The sequence below is a fragment of the Lagopus leucura genome, unplaced genomic scaffold (genome assembly GCF_019238085.1).
Source record: "Lagopus leucura isolate 7727_CA_CO unplaced genomic scaffold, USGS_WTPT01 Super-Scaffold_100004, whole genome shotgun sequence".
In the NCBI taxonomy this organism is placed as follows: domain Eukaryota; kingdom Metazoa; phylum Chordata; class Aves; order Galliformes; family Phasianidae; genus Lagopus; species Lagopus leucura.
Genome location: NW_024962264.1, coordinates 8704364 through 8731429, shown reverse-complemented (window position 1 = coordinate 8731429; position 27066 = coordinate 8704364). Strand labels below are relative to the sequence as shown.

Sequence of the window (27066 nt, the reverse complement as noted above, 5' to 3'; positions counted from 1 at the left end):
ATATGACCCTCACCTTAGCAGGCTTCTGGGCAGAGATGTAACTTAATTCTTGCGAACACTGAATAAGTTTTTGCAAGGGCAGGGTCTTGGTTTGCAGTGCCTCCAGGGTGCTGTAATTGCTGTGTTTTGCAGGGATGCTCAGGGTCTGCAGTCAGAGCCATGGACTCTTTGTGTGAGGGGTGGCAGAACATGAGCTGTAGAAGATAGTGTGAGCTGGGGTGTTTTGTTGTCAGGCTTTGATCTCCAGACTAAATTTACTGAAATGTGTTGACTTGCAGAGGTTACGAGGTGCGTAGGGTCAGTGCTGTAGAGGTGGAGACAGTGTCTGTGGTAGCAGTAAGAGCAAGTGAACTGATGGGGTATGTTAGACAGTGACACAGAATTACACAGGAAATATTTAATTGGTGTTATCTAAACAGAGGTACATCTTTCTCCTAACCTTGAATGTGCTCTAGTTGAATTACTTGCGGAAGGACATGGCAGAAATAGAAGAGATTGAGAGGGCAATGGAAATTATGAGAAGCAGAGGGGCTGGCTTGACCTAGTGAAGGAAAGAGATGTTAGGTTTATATAAAATATGAACTGGTATGGAGAAGCTCAGTCCTTTTACTCTTTCTCATCATGAAAGAACAAAGGAACATTGAAATGAAAAGGCAACAAGTTTAAAACAGATGAAGAGAAATGTATTTTCATGCAACATTTATTCAATCTATAGGAATTGCTGAGGCAGGATGATGCTGTTGCCAGTAGATTGGTTAGAAAATAAAAATGACGAGACACACATGAAAAGGATTTCAGTTACATAAGCCAGGAAAATAGTTACTGTATATAAGCAATTAATCAGCCTTCAAGGGAAAAATAATGATCAACTGCTGGGTGCAGGAAGATTTATCTGAGCCTTGAATTCTTAAAGAGGAAAAGCTTCTCTTTAATTCAATTGAATTTGGGCTAATTAAGGACTGTGATGGGTTTCATCATTCCACCTTTTCCACGTGATCACATAATTAGCAAAAAGTGTATTTAAATAAATACTGCTTACTGTCCAGTGCCTAAAAACAGGATAGAGTGCTAAACCCCATCTTGTTGTCCCTTGTACTTCTGGAATATGTTCTCATCCAACAATCAGCTAACACTTGGGCATGGCGTGTAGGAAGCATTCTTCCCTGTAATGCTCAAGCCAGGTTACTCTCTACTGGGCCAGGCTTCAGTAGAGAATCCTTAGGCAAGGATAAAGTTTTGGGAAGAGTCACACAGAGAAATGAGGCTTCCTGTATGGACACAAAAGCACATGATAAGATATGAGTATTTAATGTGCTTTTTCTCCTGGCGTACACAAGGTTTACCATGTTAATACTAATGTTCTACTTAAAAAGTTCTAGAATGTGAAGTTTCAGCTGTTATGTGCTCTTTGCTTTGTTAATGTCAAAAAATACATTTACAATTGTGTCCATGATGTGGAATTGGATGAATCTATGTTGTGAAAATACAGAACTGCCTGCCTGATGTGTGTTATTAGTTTCTAATGTTAAGTATTATTCTGAAGAAAAAGCTGTAATATTCCACAAGTTTTTACATTCTTTGCATAACAAATCCTTAAGGAAAAAAAGATGATCTCTTGTTGTCTCAGATCTCCTTTATATTAGAATCATAGAAACTTTAAGGTTGGAAAAGACCTCTAAGATCATCTAGTCTAATCATCCACTTTCCACCCACATTGCCCGCTAGACCATGTCCCCAAGTACTACATCTACCCTTTCCTTAAACATTTCTGGGGATGGTGACCTCCCCTACCTCCCTGGGCAGCCTGTTCCAGTGCCTCAGCGCATCTTTCTGAGAGGAAATTCTTCTTAATATCCAACCTGAACCTCTCCTGGCACAACTTGATGCCATTTCCTTTTGTCCTATCACTTCTTACCTAGGAGAAGAGATTACTTGGCTTAAAATTAGTTTTGAAGATAATTGCTTCATATTTTTTGAAGCGAATCTTGTTTCTGCAAATTATCTTTTACTTTTTTTTAAGCATTTTTCTTTTAAGGCTGCTTGTTTTGTATGCTATAATGTTCAATAGCAATTTGGCTTTCTTCCTCTAGAAACAAGTTTCAAGACTTAACTTTGCATATATTGTGGAAAGAATGGATACGAAAGGTGATGTGATTGCCTGTGTGTGAGCCTACTTCAAAGGTAAAACTGTCCTCACTGAGTTTTCTTTGTCTGTAAATCAAGGAGTTGCCCGTTAGGTGGGCAAACTGGCAGTGACTGCTCCCAGCTCAGGCAAGTCCCTAAGCCTTTATTATCCTGATATTGTCTTGCGGGTCAGAGGCAGCACAGCAAATTATTGTCATAAATGTCAATAGTTGATTTAACTCCCATTAACATTTTCTGTGTTGTAAACCTGAATTAGAGACTAAGGGCATCTCTTTTATTATTCTCCGTGCATTATATCAGACTTTGGCTCACAGGAAAAGGAAGAAGTGACTTGAAAACCTTTTGCAAAATACACGGTGCCCCGCTGCTTTCCATTCAGAGTGACAGTCACCTGTCACTCTGTATGAGTGAGGCTGCCCTGCTTAGCATGATGCTGACCCTGCCAATACAGATGCTCCCCTTTGCAGTGGGGAGACATGGAAACAGCCGAACCTCTCAGGGCTGTTCTAAATTTCTGAAGGTATCACTGTTAACTGCAGCCTGTGATAGTCAGCCAAGTGGGAATCTTTCTCCTTTCGTCCCAGGTTGAGAAGAAAATAACTTGCATGAGCAGAATGGGCGTCTTGTGCAGATGACACAAAAACCTGAATTCATATCAGGGCTGCTTAAATCACAGTGAAATTCTAACTCTGGTCATTGAGGCTGGGCAGTAATTCAGTTCTTAAACGATTTGGAACTGCTTTGTGCAGCACCTGCCTCTGTTTTCAAGAAGTATGATATTAAACTTTTTCCCACTTCAGAGGAAATCTTCACTGAAAAGATGATCTCCAAAACTTGTTCAGAATATGGACTAGAACTCTTCCATATGCAGGCAAACTCTATGAAAAAAAACAAAATTATGGAGCTGGGGGAGATGGCAGGAAATAAAATTAAAGGGACACGGATATTTGCATGCCTTGCCCTCCGACAGTCTTTCAGCAAAGAGAGTTACAGTTTTATTAGCAAATACAGTCAGATATTAATGTTCTTGCATAAAACCAACCAAGCACACCCCCCCTCCTTCCCTCAATCCTCATGGAAATCAGATGTTTGGGAAAGAACAAAAAAGGCATTTCCTTCATTTGCAGATGGCTCATTATGACCTGACGTAATGCTAACGAAGTGGTCTGCATGTCCCTCTGTGACACTGCTCTTGTGCTGCCTTATCTTTAGCCATATTGTGCAGGCTGCAGTGGTGGAGACTTTCACTCCGATGAATTCAAGGGCAAAGTGAATGTTTTAAAGGAGAGTTTCTTCATCATCTCTTGATTATATCATCAGATGAGAGATGAAGTACCTTGTGATTAGGTTTTTAAGAAGTTAAATTCAGTTATCTCTAATTGTTGACAGATGCAGGTATTTTTGTTAGCAATTAACTGCAATTCACAAGGAAAATTGAAGTTCTCTTAAAGTTATCTCTGATTTGTTTGAAAGTTATTTTAGGACTTTTTTTTTAATCATCATGGGTTTTAGGTTAAAGATCAATGTAGGCTTATGGTCTCATTGGTTATTTCCTATTTTATTTTTTCTGCTAATCTTCAGAATATTTGGCATAGCTGAAATCTTCCCAGGCTTCCTGTGTTTAATGTCACAGATTACTGAGGACTTTAAGGGTGCCATGAAAGTTTACTGAGGATTTTTTTTAGAGAGTAATAATAGAAACAAACAATTGAAAGCTAAGGAATGTTCTGCTTTAATCTGTCCTATTAGCCTTTAAAATGAGCTTTATTGTGTACCAAGAAATGAATTTTGGTAGACATATCGCTCAGTATGCACTAATAATCTCTGAAAATTTATTGCAAATTTCTTGAGGAAATCACATGAGATTTGCATCACAAAGCTTAACTCAGAGTCACGCCATCTTGATCCTTCTGTCTCGGTTGGGACGGTTTGCTGAACAAAGTGTGTAAGTTCAAAGGTGGAGCAGACATTGAGGAATACAACTGTGAATGGCCCTAATGCCACAACTTTACTATAACTGGTATTGTGTAATTTTCTCGTAGGCTTTGCAAGTGCCACACAATGATGCAAGGTTTCATTAATCTCTTCTCCAAAACCACATGCTCTTTTTTTGCCAAACTGCATTTTGCGTTCGTGAAATGAGAATGAAGCTCTTGGTAGAGTGTTGGCGTAAATTTATTTTGTAAATCTGAGTGTCCAAAAGAGAGGATCTGTATTTGGCTCCTTCCAATGTCTCTACTGAGTTGCCAGCAGGTTTTCAGTCAGTGTTTTTTCATGTCTTTTGACACCTTCAGTCTATTCAGAAGTTTGAGGTAACCACGCTGCTCCCCTGGTCTAAATGATTCATTGTAGAGTCCTGGAAGAGTTAAAAACACGAACAAAAATCGATCCAAAAAAAATAATTACGGGATTTGAAGGAGACAGGTAGGGGACCTTGTTTCCTGTATGAGTATGTTCTATTGGCAACTCTACTACTATCATTTCCCTGTTATAAGGAAGAGTGACATTAACAGAGGCTCTTGAAGTTTTGGAGAATTTGAGCTCTTGAGTATATTGTCTGTGTAACTTCTGTGTTGCAACTGATCCTAAACCTGGTCAGCTGTTTAAAATTCTTTTTTTTTTTTTGTTTTCCTTTACCATTTAGGAAATAGTTTTATGAGGGGAAAAAAAATGGCAGTGCATTCAACCACTTTTTTTTCCTCATGGTTTTACTGTACAACATTATGGTGATATTAAATGTTCAGCATGCTTTGAACATTTGATTTCAAAATGAGAAAACCTCGTAGGCTTCTTAGTGAAAGCAGCTGATAGTGGAAATGGACAAGAAATAAATACTACAGAAATATTGTGAAATGTTTAAACGTTGTGGATGACTTATTTTTGTGAATAATAAATAGAGCTAGATTTCTCTTGGGGTTTCAGTCTTTCATTTCTAATGTTTCAATCCTTTCTGCTTTTGAAATGTACAGGGAAAGTGCTAAGGTAGCCACCTTATTCCACAATCCATTATTTCAAAATAGGTAATTAGGAGAGCAAATAATTTAATATTAGTTGACAGATCATTAGCCTGTAATACAAAAAGTAGATGAACAAGTAAGAAAAGTCAGGAGCCTAAGGAAGCGATAGCTAAATTTGGAATTAAGTGGGAGAAAAAAAGAGATCTTAATGGTGAAGCATGGTAATAGCTGGAGGATAGGCACAAGAAAGCAGAAAATTGCTGGTACACAAAAAACTTAAACTATCTTACTACTGCAGCTGAGTCAGCTAGAATCTGAACACTAATTGGCACTCATAGGCTGCTCTCTATGTTTCTACTGCATGACCTGGACCTGTCTTGGGTGATGGTGTATGCTGAGTATCTTAGTGAATGACAGCCATGATGAACAAATTTGGGCCTCATTTCCCAGAGGATTGGGTCTTCATTAGGAAAATTGTTTTTTGAATGACTGAAAATAGAGTCAAGTCCTGGTGAGGAAGTAGCCTGAGTATTTAATTTGTTAAGATTAGGTTTATATGTCACCCTGAAACGGGAGGATGTGGTGCAGTGAGGAGGTACTGACTAGTGCATGAGATCACGGAATCATAGAATCACAAGGTTGGAAACGACCTACAAGATCATGCAGTCCAACCGTCTCCTCATCATTGCCACCACCAGCACTAAACCATGTCACGCAGCACGTCATCCAGACGCATCTTGAACACTGCCAGGGACGGCGACTCCACCACCTCTCTGGGCAGCCATTCCAGTGCCTGACCACTCTCTGAGAGAAACAGTTCTTCCTTATGTCTAGCCTAAACCTCTTCTGACAGAACTTGCGGCCATTGTGGGGGGGAATTTCATGAGACTGAAATGGGAAGCTGGATGGCCCCAAGAGTAGTTTTTGAAAATAAAGGTTTTCTTTTACATAATGACTTAGGGCTGCCTAAAAAAACCTAAAAACTTCTTGGCTTTCTAGGTAATCTCATTCATATTTGGAGAAGAAATCTAGTTGCAGATCTTCCATAATGAAGAAAGAAAGCTACAGGAAATGCCTGCTGTGTATGTCTAACTGCTGCCAGACCTGTGTGTAGTAACGCATTTATCACATTCCAAAAGGCATTTCAATAAACAACAACAGCAAGAGCAACAGGAGATGGATGTCCTAAGACAGAGAATAGCACATTCAGTAGGAAAAGAGGATAAGTGTTTTTCATTCAGGAATGTATAATGAGATCACAACAAAGACTGGGCTGGAACTAATAACTAGTTCATTTTTTACTCTAGGCAAATCAGCACAGTGCATTCTGTTGTTAATACATATTTTTTATTTTAATTTTATGTCTGATTACTCTGAACACTGAACACTCACTGAAATTCAGTTTGCTAAATTTTGGTTAGATTTTGGGTTGGTTTTAATAATAAATAACTATTAGAACAGTGACCTTGTTGAGGTATTATTCTTTGTTTCACCATCCTTTTTTAAGGAAAAACCTGATAAACTTCCAAGTAAAACAGAAGTCTGTTCTTCCCTTTCTGTGTTCATTTTCAATATTTACCTTTTGTTAAATGAATGGTTTATTAATATATTAATGGTTGTCTTTGCCTTTTCTCTCCATTTATTCATGGCAAATTATTAGGAAGCAGAAGTAGAAGTGGTGTCTAAAAATAAACACCAAACTTGAAGTTTGCTGTATCCTCTCAGAAGCATGGATCCTTAATAACGTAGAATAGTATGCAGTTATTGAATATTACATAGTTAGATGTTTTTGATTAAAATAAAGATACACCTCGTGAGAATAGAAACACTGTACACTTTCATTGCAATTCAGTATTTCCATTCTACAAAGATAAATGTTTGCATCACAGTTTAGCTGATCATAATTTATAGACTACATAGTCTTCTGAGTTTGAAGTGCAGTTTTAGAGAGGAAGTTTGGGATACCTTTTGGTTGGTGGTTGAATTTACAGTTCTATGAGATTTTTCTGAAGACAAACTATAGATTAGATCCCATTAGAAGTGATATGAGACAACTGTTCTTCATTTAAAAACATATACATGGAATTTAAATGACATGGTTGAAAGGACTTTGTCTTGAAACACAATGAAAATAAAAAATGCATTTTTAGTGGAGAGACTAATAAGGTGGAGGATGGGAGAAACAAACTTGATGGGTAATGGAGCTTGTTCCTTCAAAACTTGAACATATCATAAATACAACAGTTGTGAAAGAAGTCATCTTTTGAGTCAAATGGGAGCCTGCAAGGCTAGGAGCTCTCAGCAAGATGGTTCTCTCTCCCTGCTTTCATCTTTTCTTTTGTTTTATATTTGCTCTGTGTACATTTATGATTGTATCAGAGAAACACAGGATTCTACTGTCATCTTCTTTTTTGCCTTCAGCCCTGGAGCTGATTCTCCTCTTGACCAAACTAGGTTCCTCTTTAAGTCCTATCTATGGAATACGTACATATGAGTGCTCAAAGGAAACTACTGGTGTTGGCTTTCATCTTAATCCACTTCAGATGCCTCGGAATCTTAGGCAGACACCTTAAACTGTGTTGACAAAGGAAAGAAAGGGTATTTTTAGGTTCTGAATCCTCTGATCCATTTTCAGTTTCTTTTGACTTATGCTGTGTCCCACTTACCCAAGATACATGTCAGTATGTCCCCTTTGCCAAAGGAATGTCACATTTCAGTACGATAACTGCAGATTTTCCTATGTGTTGTGGAGCAAGTGGAATCATCTAAAAAAAAAATAAAAAAATATATATAAAAAAGTTTCCTTTAGAATTTAATTTGAAATAAAAATTTTCAAACACAGTCAGTTTCTCTAGCACTGATTCTTGGTGAAGTGCTGCTTGTCTGCACAGGTATTGACTCTTCAATGCATGAGAAACATATTAGGCTCAAATTAATTTTACAACTTGTTTTGTATGAGCTTTTGTGGTCCAGATTTTCTGCATCACTGAGTTTTCTTGTGTGCAAGTGCAGGTTCATCAAGGTCTTTTTTTGAAGTTAGAGGGGCCCTACAAATATAAACTATGGCCGCAGAACAGGAAATTGAGTTGCAATTACAGCTGACTGAAATTTTCTATTGAGTGGATATGAACAGAAATGCACTGTACCTTAAATTTCAATTCAGGACACTCAAAATTCTTGTCTGCTCATTGGTGAGGTGTAGAATTATTATTATTTTTTTTTTCCTGTGAAAAAGTAAATAAGAAAACTCTGCTAAAGTACGGTCTTGGTGCTGCATCCTCTTGAGCCAGTCTAGAAGAAAAATTTTGATTATTGTTTTTTATGTGTGGAAAATTGGTATTTCAGGCCATAGCGATTTACCCTTTGTGGCTAGAACTAGCTGAATAGTTTATACTTGTATTAGAGACATCTTTGTGTTTGTTGTGGGTGTTTCTCACTGGTTTATTTGAGAGTCTTTCATATACAGTTGTTTACAGTTCTCTGCTTTTTCTCTGTTATATGTGAAAATCAATTTCTTCAGCTTTAATTGTATCATGGATTCATCTAAAAACATTCCAAAACTCTAACATGATCTAATGCTTTTAGCGTATTTCACTCATGATGATGCTCTTATCATGGCGACTGGTTTCTCTTCACCGTGTCGGAGAAGTGTATGTGGTGTTTTTGAGAACCAACATTTTCTTGGAGACCTCTGGTTTTCTGAAAACCCTGAATCCCAAAAGGGAGATTGTTATTAGAAAAAGAGAAGGATGTGTTTTCGATCTCTTGGCTCAGCTATTCTGCAGGGAAGGGCCGGAAAACAGGAGCTTTATTCTTCCTCAGTGCCTGGACAAAGGACAGCACACCGTGAGACAAAGGGATAAATCTTCAGAGAGAGATTTTTAAAAAGACATCTGAGGAAAGGGATTGTTGTGGGAGAGATGAAGGCTCGCTAATGGATTGATAATGCTAGGAACTGGCAAGACTGCATGTGTTCTGGAACTGAATCCTGCCCATGCAACAGAGGCACAGAAATTACTTCTCTCTTTTATCTCGTGTGTGACAGCTAGCAATTTAATCTGCTCTGTTCATTATGCTGGTTGGCTTCTCTTCCCAGTTAGTGGATTATAGGAACAAAAAGCTCTGTGGTTGTGAAACAATTACTCTGATCCTCCAATTGTTTGTGTGTTATAAAGAAAGATAATCTTCCAGATATTAAGCAAATACGTTTAGGCTCTCAATAACTTGACATTCAGTACTGTGCGAGGTATTCTGATAAGCAACTTGTAGGCTCAGGTTTCATCTGGAGGTCAACTCAACAAGAGGTGTCATGGGAACAATAGCTTGGAGTCCCTCTTTGATCAATCGCTTATGTGGAGTTACTTCATTTCCCTTTCAAATAACAATCTCCCTTGAGTCTGAGGTGAGATCTGTAGGATGTTTGCTGATTCAGTGTTGGTGGCTGTGTAAAGGAGCACTGGGGATGACTGCAGTCTCTTCTGATCCTTCCAAGCTCTTACACCAGCTTTGAAAAATTGTGCAGAAGTGGGTGAGTTGGGGGGGGACGGGTGGACTGAATGGGATGGGAGCCTGTTTGTCTCTGATAGAATGGCACTTTCTCTTGCAGAGACCCCATGTGTCACCTGAGATGGACCCTTTCTAGGTCAAGAGACTGCCACCCTGAGGCATAGTCTCAATCGCAAGGTAAAAGTGGAAAAGTTTCAACTCTTTGGCGTGTACAGGGTGAGAAAGTAGGCAGTTTGTTTTTAGTTGCTAGGAACCTCTGTCATTCTGTCATATCCTTTCTTCCTCTGTTTTTTGTCTGTGACATGGATATGTACAAAATGAGCTCTATCTTTTCTTCTTTGTCAAAGGTAAGATAATAAATACTACTATAGTAAACATTTGTTTCCTTTGAACTCAATGTTTTCATCACTTCAGTCACCCCTTCTCATCTTCATCTTCTTGAAAAGGTTTTGTTTCAGTTTGATTTGTTGTGGACAGGGGAGAGGAAATGAATTTTCAAGGAGAAGGCTTATGGCATGCACGTTACTGTTGGCAATACAGGCGTTTAGAGTACAGGAACTTCTAGAGACACTAGTGCTGGGGGTGGTTTTATTTCAGTCCAGATAGAGGTTGAATCCTTAGGGATCCTTATAGATAAGAAAGGCATCTGAATCTCATTCCTGGCCTGCTGTCCTCCTGCTTGAAGAGCCGTAAGAGTTGCTGTGGTATAAACCAAACCCTTCTTCCATCCATCTGCTCTACTTCCTGATGCTTGTCACAGAACAGCTGCTCAGATTGGCTTGTGCAGATGTGTTCATGAAGAAATCCAGGCTTTCCCTGTATCCTGTCACGCTGTTTGGGGTTAGATGCTTCAAAGGTAGGTATATTCATTCATTTGCTCACTGTTTCTCCATCTCTTTTCTTGATTTTTAAGAGCATCAACTATGAGAAAATGACAACTTGTCCCATTAGAATTGCCCCACAGATTGACACAGTCTCATTTCCCTGTGTGTCCTCAAATAAATTTTGATTGTCAGCTTTATAATTCAGGTGGTCTGAATAAAATCTGATGGCAGCAAACTGTTGAGATATAACTGCTTTAGGTCTAGCGTGATTTCATCGGTTCGTTAAGTAAGGGATGAAGAGAATTTGCCAGTTCAAAATCTGCAGATTGCCGTGTTTTGAGTTATTTGAGTACTCTGTTGCCTTAGTCTCTCCATGTGCTTCTCACTAAGCTTTAAGTTGTACAAAACCTGTGTTCTTTACCTGCCTGTATCCTGGCTTCTCCATTGCTTTGCGTTTCTAAGCCTGAGGTACTTGGAGCTCACACAGTCTAGCAAAACTCATTGTCTCGGCACCTTTGTATCTTTTCAGCTCTCTAGTATGTCTCTGATACAGAGATATCACGTGGTTAGAAAGAGAAGCAGCTTTATGAAAAGCTATTCCCTTTCCTTGATGGATGCTGGATTAATGTTGCTTAGCTCCTTGGCTGGCTCTGCGAACCAGCTCTTTATGTTTTCTCCTCCAATGCTGCACTCTTAGAAAAAGGAGTGCAGCAGGAGTGTCACTGCTTGAGAATACTTAGCCCAGATCGCTTTTGATTTTGTGTCTTAACATATAGCAGTTTTAGGGCTGTGCATAAAGCCAATGAAGCATAAAGAGCATTAGAGATTTGGAGAGTCTTAGGATGTAGCTTAATTTTTCTGGAAATGAATCAGTTGGGAGATGACTGTAAATCTGTCTTCTCTGTCTCTGTAGTATAGTCCTTCTGCTTCTGGGTAAAATGTTTGACATTTCAGAAAAGAAAGAACTAGTACATAATGCAGGGCAGCCTCTTCTCCATATTGATTGGGTGGTGTTGGAGATACAGCAGCAACATTTCCTGATTCACACATGCAATTGTATTCATATTGATTTGTTAGCATTTATGAAGCAGTAATATCTTTAAATAAGTGTAGTCATTTCTAATTGTCTTATTTTTGTTTTAAAATCGTCTTATAAAGACCTATTTTTCTCTTGAAGTTTTTGTTCTTTTGCCTCAGACATTTTGCAGTGATGAATCTTGGTTTGATCTTTGAGACATCAGCAATTATAGCCAGGACAGAGTGGGAGCAAATTTAGTAGTTTTTGACAATATGGGTACATCTTAGCTATTTTTAAAAGATCCCAATCCAGTCCTGTGAAGTCTTTACTTCAGTAGCCTTCAGTCAGGATCAGCTAAAATTGCAAAACCAGGATCAGAATTAAAGGATGTTAGGAAACGGAATCCTTTGTTATCTCCCATATGTAGAAGATCCTGTGCAGAGGCTGCTTTCCCTACTACCTCACCAAAGCCATTCTGAGATAATTTTTACTGTGTTGTACTTGAAGGCTGTGTCTGAAGGCTTCTCTGTGAGTGCACTTAGTTAAGCAGTGAAAGAGAATGCAAGGCTACTGAATCTATTTTCCATATTGCCGTTGGTAAGAGAGGGGTTTATTTAGCAAAAAGATTACTAACAGGCAGCTTTCCTACACCCTCTCTCTCTCTTGTCTGCACAATTGCATACTTCCACCCACACACCCTTTTCTCCATATGAATTGTCTGCATGCACCTGAACTGCAAAACTATTTCTAAAGCTGTTACCGGAAAGGAAAGCAATGTTTCAATCCACTTTTACCTTGTAATTACTTCATCCCAATCAGTGGCTTGCACCTCACGTTTATTATTCATGTAAGGAATTGTAAGTGAGCCACTTGCTCATTATTATGAAAGACAAATTTTATTTTCTGGTCATGGGCTATAGATACAAAGGGCTGTTGATTATAAAACCATTGTCTAAACTCTGTGCCTTTCTTGTAGTTTATAGAAAATGCTGTAATTATTTTCCTTCTTACACAAGGCTTGGTCTGCTGTAACTGGACTACAATAGTGTAAGAGAAGAATTAGGGAATACTTAGCTGTAAGAAAATGAAAGAGGTTTCCAGTTCACTAACATCCAGATGCATTGTGCACCCTTGGACCCGTAAAATTATTTGTTTCTCATATAAAGATATTTTCTTTGTCAGAATACTACTACTTCTTTGTTTTGGAAATCAGAAATCTTCACCATTCAGACTTTAAGCTTCCAAGTCTGTACCACAGTGGATTTGAAATGCAATGCTGCCTGCAGAAAAGTGGGGTACATAAGATTTTTCAAAAGGTGTGATGTATCAGCACCATAGTGCCTGTGCTGCTTATTCGTGGAGCTTTTGGATTTCCATTCCCAAGGTTGGCGTTCCACTGTTCGGGGAAAGAAGATCTAGGTTTGAAGGCTACATCTGAGCTCGGTACAAGGTCATTATATACCAGTATTGGCTATGAAAATGCTACTAAATTGTCTGTGTTCTGTATGTGGTTATTTCTAGATGTTGAAATGATAGGACGTGACATTTTTTTTTGTCACTGAAGCTGACTGTGTTAGCTGATAATAGCTTACTTCAGGAATCCTTTATGAGTCTTTTTGTCAATATCAGTGTCTACTTGTTAGACCAAAGGTTGCATTTAGTGCACGGTCTAAAGAAACTTTTAGGGGTGGGTGTGAAGGTATTGGGTGGCATCAGCTGACAAATCCACCACTGTTTGTGTTGTTGTGGTCGGAAGGGAATCCTCCTGTCTGAGCTGCCTGAATGACACTGTTCTCAAGCTACCCTTCCTTGTGTTGTCTGTTTTGAGTGTGCAAGTCAGGAGTTGTTCAGGAAAGCCATCTCGTGAAATCATCCAAGCGTTGGCTTATGATAATAGTGAAGAAAGAGCATTAGCACATCTGTATTTGCTACCTCTGAGGGAAATATTTTGGGAGCAGAAGTTACTGAACACTTGGAAGGGCGTTCAGCTTAACAGTGTTGCACCTTTTTCAGAACATCGCTTCTCCAACTAGCATCTAGTCATTTCTTTCATGACCTCTTTATCCTCCTGATCATCCCGGTATGTTTTTCTACCATTACTTGTCCACATAGTGCTTTTCTGTTGCATTATTAATGGTAACCTTTTCCCTACACGCTGTCTTGTTAGTCAGCCATTGTTTTGACCTCCTGGCCTGAGTTATCCAGGAGGAAAATGTCAGTGGACAAGCTTGTAGCTTGTTTGGTGTCCCTTCAAGAAAGCTGTGGGTTTATTTTATTTTTTTATATATATATTTTTTTATTTCCACCTGTGGTAATTTAGAGCAGCTGCCACCCTTGAAAGTGCAGAGCACAAAGGTGAGGCTATAATTATGGCTAAAGGCAGATCCCTGAAATGTTGAGCTTTGCCCTAGTGCTGTGGTTTGTATCAGAATTTCAAATAAAGTGATTCTGTGTTATAGGAGAAGCAAAACAGCAGCAGGAAAAGCCCGTAAGTAGCCAAGTAATACAACCTCCTGCTTGGCCCAACACGTGACTGTAGAAAAGCAAACACAAAAGCTTTCTCTGGAGAAATGTTTGTGAATGGCAGGGTGTGTTTGTTTTGTGCCATCATATCTAAGCTCAACTGAATGATTAAAATTTGCTTTTTTTTTTTTTTTTTTCCCAAAGGAAGTGTATAATGATTGCCTGTTGATCCGTAGTGTTTCTTGCAAGGTAGCTGTCAAACTGCAGGGAATTCCAAATCAGAGTACTAATTGCAGATTTGTCCTAGCTCTTCTAGGCAATGTTATTTTCCTAAGATTTCTCTGATTTTTTCTTAGAGAAATGGAAATAAGTACTTTTTTTGGTCTTCTAACAATCTCTAGACAGCAGAAAGATTATGACTATGAGAGCTTTTTATCTGGACATGTTTTGTCCCATTTACGGTTTCCATTTTCAAATAAACATTTAATTGAAATAACGGAGACTGTGACATACAATCATTTGAAGTGACAGTAAATATTTAGGGTTCAGTGTTGAGCCAGTTGAACCTTTTTTTTTTCTTTCTTTCTTTCTTTTCTGTTTACTCCTGTAACTTTGGACCATGCCCAAAGTGATCTTTTGACTTCTGATGCCTCCTTATCTCGCCAATGGAATCAGATGATCTTAGTGTAGCTGAGATGCTGAGAGTGTTTGAAGAGTGAGAATAAAAGGAGGAACTGAGTTATTTGACAGTAGATCTGATAGAGAGGGAAAAGAATAATGTTGTAGGAAAGAAGATGTAATCTTAAGTATTTACCACTCTGTTGTCAATGTCTCTGGGCTGATTTAATATAGCATTATAAAAAAAAGTAAATTGTGTCAGACACACTTTCATTTTATATGAAAAAATAAATTTAGCTTCAGTCCAGTAAATGTTTAGGAAAGTAACAGATATTGTCTTGTATAAAGAACCCAAGATCAATATCAGTAACTTTTTAAAAGGACCTAAAGTTGTGCCTTTATGGTATGTTATAAATAATACTGTCCTTAATATTGTGTCCTCAGGCAAACAGACCCGCAACTCTTTAAGGAGTAGAATTTCAGTGTTCAGTGTGCTTGATTTTTGCAACCTGTGTCTAAGTTCCATATACTTATGGAACTTATTGCTTTTTTTTTTCCCCTGGGAAAGTTTACTGCCTTTTTTTTTTTATTTTCATGATGACTGTCTTTTCTAGGCTTACTTCGTTAGCCCTGGTTCAGACAGAGCTAAAGAACAAAACGCTCAGAATATTTCTTTTACAGCTCATCAGGGATACAGTACCTAGGACATCTGCAGAACTGTAATTTTTCAATTGTTTTTGCAGGAAAAAAAACCCCAAAAAACGACAAAGTATAACCAAGGTATAATGTACCTTTCGTTATTTTGCGTGTAAATGTTAGTTTATGTGGAGTTACGTGGAAACCAGGCCCTTGCTGCCTGCTCCACTGCTGTCAGTTTGCCATAAAACGATGGGCTGAGAAGTGATGTGGGTTTAGAGTTCCTGGGTGGGTCAGACATCCCTGCCTCTGGGGCAGCAGCATCTGTCAGGCAGGTGGGGAGGGAGGCCGGCAGTGGCAGCGTGCCTTCTGGGCCCTGTGGCCATGGGCTGTTCTCAACCAAAACACCCATCTGGACTGAGGGTTCTTACTTGTTCTCAGCGTGATTGTGTTTGGTGTACTGGCTGCAGGCCTCTGGCAAAAAAGGGATTCTTGCTACAAGGTGAGCCTCAGCTGGGCTGCGTTCCCCAGAACCCGGCATAGGCAGCGTGAGGTGAGGAACGACCATAGTTTGAAACACGAACAGTTGCCTTTTCCTCCTGCTTTTTCAATTTTTTTTACATCTTCTGCACCTTTCCATATTCATTTCTACTCGCGCTTTTACAAAGCTCAGTCATTTGCCCTGTTTCTCTTGCAGTATGCTTTTCTAACACACCTGAAGAGTTATTTTGCTCTTTCAGACATCAAATACGGTGTTCATTTGGCTGCAGGTAGCAGCCACCCAAACACAGAACTAGCCTGGTCAGCAATTGAATTGGTGTATTCCAGTTGCTTTTGATCTAAGGACCACCTATCAAGAGAAAAAAATCCATGCACTGTCGTGGGCTTTGTAGTCAAAATGGTTAGTTTTAAAAATTTGGATGTAATTTATACTTTCTTATGCTTTGTTTGGTGAATTGTTTTCCTCTGTAGGAGTGTGTATGTGGTTCTATTAAACAAGGTAACAATCATTTATGGTTTATTTCTGAGTGTCTTGCAAGCTATAGATGAAGGGACTGCTCAATCACAGCCAAAAACTTTATGAGTCCAGGAGAAGTTAATGTAACTTGTCAGTTACGTCTGCATTTTCTTGCCAAGCTCCCAAATCTAAGGAAGTTGGAAGGAATTGCTTTTCTTAATGAAATACTTCTGGTGGCATAGTCCATAGCAGCCTGTAGGACTTGAGCTAAGCTGCACCTGGACTACGTGCAGGGGTTAGCTATGATCTGTTCAGGTGTCCTTGGTGTAGAAGCTAGATTTCAGGAATAAAGAAAAGATTGTGCTTGCTTGGGATACATGCAGATGTCGAATTGAGGAGCAGGTATGCACTCCTGCCTTGTGGAGGAGAACTGTCTAAGGCTGCTAATACAGATATAGCTCAAACAGCTTTTGTTTATGCTTATGATGACAAAAATAGGGTTTCTATATAGCACTGCCTTTCCTTCTGGCATGAAATCCATGACAAAGAAAAGACAGGCATTTGTTCTTGTCTTTCACGCTGAAGAAACTGGTGGCATTGGATGTGGTGCTGAAAAAAAAAGGAACCACAGTGTAGGATGCTCTGATAATGATTATTCAGGTGAGATGAATGCTGGGGAGAGAATAAGAAAGGAGAGAATACATAAGTCAGTCGGACAGTGGGACTAAATCATTTCATGAGAGGTTTCATCAGAAACAGAATTTTTTCTTCTTGTCTGGCTTCACCTCTTTTTTTTCTAGCCATGCTCCCTTACTTCAGATGTATTAATGAGGAGCACAGTAGTAGTACTGCTGGTGCTCAGTCCCTACTGAGGTGGAGCACTTCTCAGTTGCCTTTTACTCCAGGAAAACAAAAATACCGGCGTCCATAATAGGGGAAAAACATCAATAGTCGAGATGAAATGCAACCTCTTGCTCAAAACTTTGATTTGCTGAAAGCCCTGTGCTTTTTCTAAAGCCAGTCCCCGATTCTATTATTTTACAGTTAAAGGAGTATTATTCTTCTGAAATGCTGGATTAGGTGCATACCTTAAATTAAGAAAATAATAAGGCTGTTACATCTGTATGCTCATTTTTAGTCTGCTATGATGAGCTGAGATTGACCTGACAAAGAAAACACGCGTCTGTAAGAGATGTGCATATCTAACATGAGTCTGTAGATTGATGAGGTGTGCACTAAGTACACTTGGATGATAGGAAAAACATTTTCAGAACTCCAAAATGAAGTTGCTAGTTCTCTGAGATGAAGCATTCTTTTTCTGTGCTTCCATCCACTCGCTTTCTGTTCTTCCTTATGCACATCTCCTAAATGAATGAGGGATATTTTTTTCCCAGTTAATTAAAACTGTGAACTGGATGATTTCATCATCTCGGCTTTACTGGATCACTCTGTGTCTAGAGTGAGTAAGAAAGAAAGATTTGATCAACTAAGTATGTAGAGTTTCAGAACGCTTCAGTTTCATGTGGGAGTTGGTGTGGGTTTGTGCCAAATTTTATTTTAGATTATTATTTTTTTCTTAGTAGAAAAAGGCGAGCTGTGCATAAGGGTCATCAGATACTTAATCTGTTAGGATCTCTCTGAAGCGGGTGCCTGTGTTGCTCAGGTGTGGTGCTAGGTGTGTTCTTACTCATTTCATTGCTCTCCTGGGCAGACTGGCACCAGAGCCCAGCAGGCTCCCAGAGCTGTACTGCACAGTCCTTGCTGCACAGCGCGTCCCAGCGTGTCTAATTGCACTGTAATGAGGGATTCGAATCCACAGCCATTACCTGCCTCAGAAGGAGGGAAGGGGGAAGGTGTTGCCAGGCACAAGTCCTGAGGTGCCCAGCTTTTGGACTCTCTTCTTCTTAGCTGGTCCTCCCCAGCTCCTTTTTCTGTATGCTTGACTTTGCATGTTTTCAGCTTTACTCTAAGAACTGCTATCGAGAAGGTGTAAGTGAAGTCGTCAACCAAATGTTTTCCTTGTTACCTTTGATCATCTGTTATTTTGAATGCATACCTCAGAGAAATGTTAAAACAGCAGATTAACTTCCACAGTTCCCATCTTTCTTTTTTCTAACAAACCAGTACACTAACTGGAACCCAGACAGGATGCTCTGAATTATTTAGCATCACTGGCACAGGTGGCACCTTGTTCTCTCCTTTCTTCTCAGACTGTTTATCCACGCAGATGTTGGGGATGCAAAATGGGATGTAGCTCAGACCTCACCGGCAGCTTCCCTCTGGTGCAAAACTTGGCCATTTTTTTCCATCTCTTTTATCTGGTTATTAATCCACGTTGTTAATTTCCCCCTTCTCCCTGGGTACGTTTGTTTTGAAGTAGACTGGAGGTTTGGGGGTAATTGAGGACAGAATGTAAAGCTTTGGAGTCTTTGTATGGGAGGTTCATTAAGGAAGGGGAATTCTGGATTGTGCTCATCTTTTCTTCTTCAGGAAAGAAGTTATGAGTAGGGTAGAGCTCTCAGAAATCACAAAGGAACAAGAAGATACCCAGTGCAGGCAGAAAAGCAAGCCTCCTTTAGACAGTTTGGTCTTTGTTGTGGTGTCTTAGGAATAGCTTGGATATTTCTGCTAAGCGCTCTGCATCATTAAATACTGTAAGCTCTTTGCATTATTAATTGTTCTCATATTCTGTGAAGCAGGAAAACAGCCAAAGGTGCATAATCTTAATTCCCACTCTCCTTATATAATTTAACTAGTGTTCAGTGACCTTTAACTGGAAAGTGATTTTTCAAAAGCTCTTTCCAAATCTATTTTTCACTTGACATCCTTACTGTCAGCTATGCCTGAGATTTTGCCAAGCTTAAGGGAAGGTCAGAACATTATAGGAAACAGATCATCTTGCTTCTAGCCACACTCCAATAAAAAAATAAAATAGATCAATAAGGAGTGTTGAAGCCATATAATCCAAATTTTGGAAATTCCTGTTGGCAGAGGAACTTACAGGTATTAACAGAAAATATGTTTTCTATAAGGATGAGTGACTGCAATAGCTGCTGTCAGTCAGTGCCTGGGAGCTTTCTCTGCATGCATCTCATCCAGCTCAAGAATGTATCATTCAGGTGGCAGCCTCCTTTTGGCCAGACTAGCAAAAGGAGAAACGTGTCAGTACTCTGATCACCCTTCCAGCCAAGCTAAACCTTTTTTGGTGACCTCAAAATGACCACATTCAGTAGTATGTCATAAGTGATCGAAACGGCACAAAGGAGAATCCGTGCTTTTTTAAAACATAGCTGCTTTTTTTTTTGTTTGTTTGTTTTGTTTTTTTTCTGGGGCATATTATAGCTATAAAAAGTTCCAATAGAGACCTGATATATTTTCTAGCTATTCATCTGACTTTTGCTGATGTAAATATTCACGGCTAAATTCAAGAAGTTAAGATAGCAGCAGCCAAAAGAGATCAATAGTTAATACCTTTTTTAAAAAGTTGCACTTGATTTGAATCGATCTGATTGTAAACTTTGGCCCGTGTGTTGCACAGTTTGAGCTGCAAATGGAAACTGCAGATCCTGGGACGATCGTCCACATTTAAAAGAACCAGTGAAAGGTATAGATATATTGGCACGTGTGATTGATTGATTGATTTTTAGGCAAACTGTTGAATCACGCGTTGTTAATGTTGGGAACAAAATGCCGAGCTGGAAATGATGAAATGTGTTCACTTCAAAAATTTCAGGTTTTAAATGAGCTTAATTTTTAATAGAAGTTATTCTTTCATTACTTTTCCTTGTGATGCTCGTACCAGCCCAGGTAAAACAGAATTATTCTGTCCTGAGAAGGCCAGGACTCGAGTAGTCAGCAAAACAAGTGACTAAAGGTCTGATTAATTCTGAAGGAGCGGAGATAAAGCTGCTGCAATACAGTGTCCTTATTTGAACAGTTTATAATGATCCTAGCCTGAAGTGTTTTGCTAAGCACTGACTTGTTGTGTTAACTGGTGCTGTAGGGCATGTATTAGTTTTCTATAGTTCTGCTAATTATAAGTGTAACAGATCTATAAAACTGTGAAGTTGATTCTTCTGCCAGGTCAGGATTGTTTTCCAGGGCAGATGTAGTACTGTGTTAGGTATTTAACACATGAAGCTTTCAAGCTCCAGAGCGTGTGAGTCTGCAACCACGGTCACCCTCTGAGCTTCGCTATGGAAGCAGAAGAAACTCAGAAAGCTGAATGGGAAGTTAACCAGCCCCCTGTGAGCACATGGGATGTGGGCATGAAGACTAATGCTTGCTTTCCTATTCCTCACTTCATCCCATTGTTCTATTTCTTATCTCTGATTATTCTCCAAAATTCAATCCTTATAAATACGACTCGTTAATCCTAATGGACTTGTGAAGGGTATGCCGACTTGAGGTGTCAGTGACCAGGGTTCTGTAACATCAGTGTATGATTCTGTCCTTCCTAGGGAAACAGCAGGTGCTTGCATGCAATCCTTTTTGGTTGTTGCTGTTGTTATGCTGGGAATAAAATACATGGCTTTTATTGTCTGACTTCTAACGCCCAAGGCTACGTTTATAGGACTGACAGTTGTTATAAATGTAGTGCTGCCTGTGGAATGACAGAGCTTGTTCTGGAAACTGCTGACAGGGAGCTCTAGCTCAACAGTTTCTGAGGTTAATTTTTTGAATGAAGTCTCAGCATAACTGCTAGAGACATTAAATAACTTCAAAGGAGATTTTAACTTGCAAAAATTTCTTAGAGTTTGGAAACCTAGATTGTATGTGATGTCACGAGCAGACATCCCTGAAAATGGACACACACTTATGCAAGGGAACCAATCAGAGGATGAACCTTCGGTTCACCATTTATTAATAAAACTGTAACTTCAGAATGCTGGTACCTTTGTTTTCAAATGAAAACACAACGTGTTCTAATAGCCATCCTTAAATAAGTCCTGCCTGACATCTGTTGTTCCTACCCCCAGTATCACACGAATGGGATGGAAAGGAAGCTGCTAAGTGTTGGATCAGCAAAACCTTTTCTGGTGAAGGTACCAGTTACAAAATCTTTCCATTTAAGGCACATTCAAGCATAAGAACTATTGCTTTCTCAGTAGTTTACATGATCTTTTCTCATTTGAAAGACTTTGTTTAACTGTGTAACATTAAAAGGTAATTTGCTGTTCAGCAGTACTTGTTTATAGGGCTTCAATTACAGGAAAGCTCTTGGATTGCTGGTTTTTGGGTTTTTTGTTTTTTTGTTTTTAGTTTACTTTCTGAAGACTTAAAATATGAACTCATGTGAACTAAACTGTATTTTCACAAAGTAATGCCTATGATTTCAGGCCTGTTTTGGAAGGGAGGTATCGATGGTTGTTAGCTGTCAAGTATTAGGCCTTTAAAGAAATGAAACTGTAATTTACCCTTAAGTATTCAGTGGTACTGAAATGCAGACTTTGCCTTAGTTTTTAAAAAGTCAGACCCTGCAGTGCAAGGGACATTATGCTGTTGTTGCGTTATTTTGTAGTATTATTAATATATTTTCCTAAGCTTGTAAAATATAAACAAACCTTGAATCATCTCAGACTGCAAATAATCATTTTAATCATTTAGGACAAAGGGGAATGGTTTTAAGCTCAAGGAGGGAAGGCTTAGGTTGGGTGTCAGGGGGAAGAGAGAGCAGTGACATGCTGGAACAGGCTGCCCAGAGTAGCTGTGGATGCTCCATCTCTGGAGGTGTTCAAGAGCAGGTTGGATAGAGCTCTGGACAACCTGGTCTAGTACCAGATCTGGAGGTTGGTGGGCCCTGCCTGTGACAGGGGGCTGGAACTTTGGAACTTGATGATCCTTAGGGTCTGTTCCAATCCAGGCCATTCTGTGTGGACTTTACTGAATCATAGAGTCATAGAATGGCCTTGGTTGAAAAGGACCACAATGATTATTGATTTTCAAGCCCCCTGCCGTGGGCAGGGCCACCCACCACTAAACCAACCTGCCCAGAGCCACATCCATCCTGGCCTTGAATGCCTCCAGGGATGGGGCTTCCACAACCTCCTTGGGCAACCTGTTCCAGTGCCTCACCACCCTCTGTGTGAAAAACTTCCTCCTTATGTCTAACCCAAACCTCCCCCGTCTCAGTTTAAAACCATTCTCCCTTGTCCTATTACTGTTCACCCTCATAAGCAACAATTCCTCCTCCTGTTCATTTGCTCCTTTCAAATATTGGAAGGCCATAATGAGGTCTCACTGGAGCCTTCTCCAAGCTAAACAAGCCCAGTTCCCTGAACTCAGTAGTATCTGATGGTTTATATTCAGCAAATAGGTATAAAATACGGTCTCATGATGTAAAGAAGTGTTCCTGCACCTCATGTTCTCCACCTGGGGAAACAACTTGGCTCCATTTACAGTCAGTGGAATGAAGATGGATGTCTGGGGCAAGACTGATCTCATTCTGCGTGTAGTGATGTGAAACAGGTCATATGATCCCGACTTCAACGTACTTTTTTAACAGAGCCTATGGCAAAATCTATGGCTGATCTGAAGCCTAACTTGTCTGACCTATGAAAGCTTAGTCATCTAAACCTAGCAGTTGGCGGTTATATAAATAAATTCAGAAATGTCTTAAACCAAAGAGCAATAGCAGCATCAGGGTGAAAAAGCTGTCGACGTGAATACTCACCCAGTTGAAGTCTAGGCTTGCTTGGAAGTCTTCTCCTTTCTCAGTTTATCCTCTTGTAAAATTTAATAATAATGCTTTTTGATTGCAAATGTTTTGGTGCTGTCCATGAGGTAAACTGGGGCCACAGCCACAATTGAACAAGCTGTAGACCACCTAGGTATGGCAAGTGTTTGCGCTGGCTTTACTGGAAAATTTAATGACAATAACTTGGTACAAAACCTGACACTGAAATCCTGATTTTTATGTGTTACTGTCTATACCTACAGAATAACGGGATATAAATCCTACAGGATTTGGAGGGGCACGTGGAATTGATCACAAACAGCAGCACTAAGGAAAAGGCGTAGAGGTCTTCTGCTTTGGGATGTGTGCATGCACTAACACTGGCATTCATATGATGTTATTTACATTATAGTGCAGCTCTTATGTATAGACCTTTTGGTTCTGGACAACGTTGAAAGCGCAGAACTGTCTGTTATACGTAAGACACCAGGACTGTCTTGGATACACACCTCAGGCATATCAGTAATAAACGATCGAGTGTTCCCTGATAACAGCAGCTGTCTAAGTCCCTACATCCAATTTAAGAGATGCCTGCAATAGAAATTCGCAGCTTGGCCATTGGAATTTAAATTACACAGGGTGAAAGCACGTTAAAACGGTGAACTAATATAGCTGGTTGGGTCTGTGAGAAGGAAAAATTAATAGGAGACCATGGGATCAAGGTTGGCTAGCTGTGATTGAAAATTAGAAGTGTTGAGCACTGTGTGATTTCTTCAGTGTAAATGGAATGAAAGCAATTTTGAAAGCTTAACAAGTCGGTCTCCCTATTGCTTTTTGTAATTCAAAGCAAGTGTCTGTGCTGGTAATTTCTGCCAGTCTCCTGAAACCCCAATAGCTGGAGAGTATAATTTTGTTAGTTTTCTAAATTCTAATCTTTGTTTCTTCTCACAAGGTCTGGATGTGGGGGTTAGTGTTTCTTTCAGGGAGGAAATGCAATTTGAGTATTACAAGGAGTGGCATCTCTGCAACTTGCAGAGGAGCTCTGGTGGTGTACCCTGGAGTGCATTTTGGTGGAGCTGGGGATGGATGTGGGAGCTGCAGTTTGATTCTTGAAATACTGCCTTCTAAACGCTCTGCAATTTGTCCTGCCCCAGCCTTGTCTGTTTGATGCATAAATTTGAATATTAAATGTACTTATCTCAAGTGTGGTCTACCTTCCACTTGAAGGGTGCACATCTTCTGAGTGCATGGTAGGGGGAAATCTGACCATTTTCTAAAGCAAAGTACTGAGTGTCCCAGTGCCAGTAGGTTGTGGTAGACAAAGTGGCACTCAGAACTAGATGTATGTCATGTATTTATGAGCTGATAGTTCTCAGACTGCAAAAGACAGATAAAAGGGTAGTGATTCAGGTACTTAATTGTAGGCACCTAAAGCATTTTACGTTGCTGATACAGCTTTCGTAGGACTGGCAGATGTGAAACTGGAAGAATGGTGTACTCATGACCTACCTGTAACATCAGCTGAGGCAGAGGGATACCCGGAAGCATTGCATGTGGCTGAGGCATCAATATCCGGGCACTTGGATCAGTGTCAAAGTGGTGAGAGGTTAACAGTGACTTCCTGGCTTTTCTGCTTTGCTAAATTCATCAGTGTGAAACATTCTGCTCTTCTCTCGTATGTGCAGATGGTATTCTTATGTCCACTAGAACTTGTTTTTAATAGTCAGCAAGGACCAATCTAGGGGGATGATAACATTTTGGACATCACAGCTGTTAAGAGAAAGATAGCTGGATTGGCACACATCAATTGTTACGTAATTCATATTCAGATCTCATAATTTCTGTAATAAATAGAGGGGCAGTAGTTTAGTTGCATCACCAACACAGTCATTAGTGACTTCATGTAGTTAGTGCAAACGATTCTGCTATATTTTCAGAAAAAATATCTATGTACATTCATGCCTGTTTTCAAGTTAATTATTTTATTTTCAAATAAAAACAGCAAACATACTGCTTCCCTAGATACAACATTATTTTTCCCATTAGGACATGATGAACATACAGAAGGGAGTGGGAGATGTGAGCTGGTAATGCATCACTAAATTTCCATCAGTGCCTAAAAAGATGAGGATTTGGTCTTGCAGGACTCTGTAAAGCCTGAATTCTAATGAATTTAGATGAAATTTTTCAGTGAAAGTGAGGGAAGAAGTGTTATCTGTGACTTTAGTAATTCCTCATTTCAGACAAGTTCTAACAGTTGGGACTTCTGTAATGCACATTGTGGTAGGAAAACTGGATGCATTATAACCTCGTGAAAATATGGTTAGAAATTTGTTTCCAGGCTTAGTGAAGAAGAGCAAAATTCCTTAGGAGAATAACTGCTTGGAGTAATACCTCAACAATTCTGCTTGTTGATTAGGTATTCATTTATTGGCAATTGTTGTTGTACTTCTCTTTTATATATTTTTTTTCTCTTTAGAACCTTCTTTGTACTTAGCAGATTTTCCTTTTAATTAGTTCTCTTCTTTGGTCCTAACATGTAGAAGAATTAAGCAAAGCTCTCCAGGCTGCTGGTAAGATCAAAATCTGTAAAATGAAGTGGAAGATGGAAATGAAACTTTGTTTGAACATTAAACAAAGAAAAATAATTATGATGAAGATCATAATAATAAGATGACTCCTAAATTACTACAGAGCAGCCTGGCCACAAAACTATAAAAAGAAAAAAAATATCCATCCTAGCATTTTGCATTTTAATTAAAATGTGTCATATTTAACTGCTGTCGTAAACGTTACCCCCAGGACAATGAATCCCGATGTTGTACTTAACTCTGATTTTGCATCAGAGCTATGTCCACACAGGTTACCATGGATTTACTTCTAGAGAATAACTCTAGAAGAAAGGACTCTTGCCTCCTTTGTAGGCTAAAACAAATATACAGTAAAGAAAACAGAGGTTTGAAGTGAACAGCTGCAGAATAACAGCTGAGTCTGGATTTAGATGCAACAATCGAACCTTTTCACTTCATGGACCTTTCATGCTTAGGCACAAACAATCTGTGGAGCCCACTGTAACTGGGATGTTCTAGGAGCTCATGACCTCTCCTGTCTGAAGCCTGAAAAAAGGCTATCTGTAAAATAAGATATGCAATATTGTGAAAAGTGTATAGTAAAAATTGATGGTAATTATCTTGTTGGGAATTAGCTTTTCTTATTGGAAAGTTTTGAATTTCAAAAGAGAAAAGTTCTCCCCAGGACTGTCTGAAGTTAAAATAATCTCTTCAAGTGTTTACAATGCCTTCAGAAAGAAAATATCATATTTGTGTGCTAACTTCAACTTGCTGAGACCTCCACAGCGTATGGTAAGGCTGAGCTTCACAAAGTTACCTTTGCCCACCGCTGAAATGCAATAGTCTCTGAAGAGTGCTCGACTGTGTTGAGTGGTTTTGTAGATGAAATGGAGAACCAGAAAGGTGGGTGGCTGGGGCTCGCAAGAGGCTGCTCATTGTGTTGCAATTACCTGAGCAGAAATTAAATTGGGGTGCTGGCGCTGGCACAACTGATTTTGTAAAGCTGCTACGAGGTCTGTATTGATCGTAACTGTCTTTGAAAAACCAGCTAGTTTGTGTAGTGCCCGTGGCATGCCTTTTGGAATCATGTTAGGAAGCGGCTTTGGGATTGGGAAATGCTGCTAAAACGTGGTGGACTGAGGTCATTCATTTACATGGTGGACAGCTTCAGTTTTCTCTCTCAGTAAGGTACCATCCTTTCTTTTATCTTTACATTAAGAAAACCTGCCTCTGTAACAGCAAAGAGATACTATTGGAAACTCTGCAGAGGTTGGGGAAATGCTTGGAAGGTCAGCTCACTACTCACCACATCCCTCAGGTGTGCAAGCAATATTTCTTCAAAAATTGCTCCCGTGCTGTAATCAGCATGCTTGTGACCTTGCAAAATGAAAGAAGGCCTACCTACTTGTTCATCTTCAGTAGGCTTTCCTTTCTGCTGCAAGAAGAGGAGTCTTGCTGAGCCCAAATTACCATCTCTGGGCATTGTGAAAACTCTAGGGGATTCATTTGTTAAGTCAACCCTCCAGTGAATATACATAGAAGTTGTGGGTTTTTTTTTTTCTGCAGGTATGAGACTAGCACATTCATTTAGACCAGTGAGAGACCTTTGTTTTAGGAACAGCCTATTTCTCTTGTTCTCCACAGGGATTTTGTTGTGTTTATGCAGTATATTTTACTGGCGTAAAGCTACATTTA

At 39.5% G+C, this 27066-nt stretch overlaps 1 protein-coding gene across 4 annotated transcripts in view; it reads left to right on the top strand.

The window, feature by feature from the left end:
* The window catches only part of SLC7A11 (solute carrier family 7 member 11), a 288216-nt gene that overhangs the window by 182744 nt on the left and 78406 nt on the right, over nt 1–27066 (top strand). For all 4 annotated transcript variants that reach the window (XM_042871066.1, XM_042871068.1, XM_042871067.1 and 1 more), the window contains 2 exons: nt 9709–9785; nt 10369–10464. The gene's annotated coding sequence lies outside the window, so the exon portion shown is untranslated. The remainder of the gene's footprint in view (nt 1–9708; nt 9786–10368; nt 10465–27066) is intronic.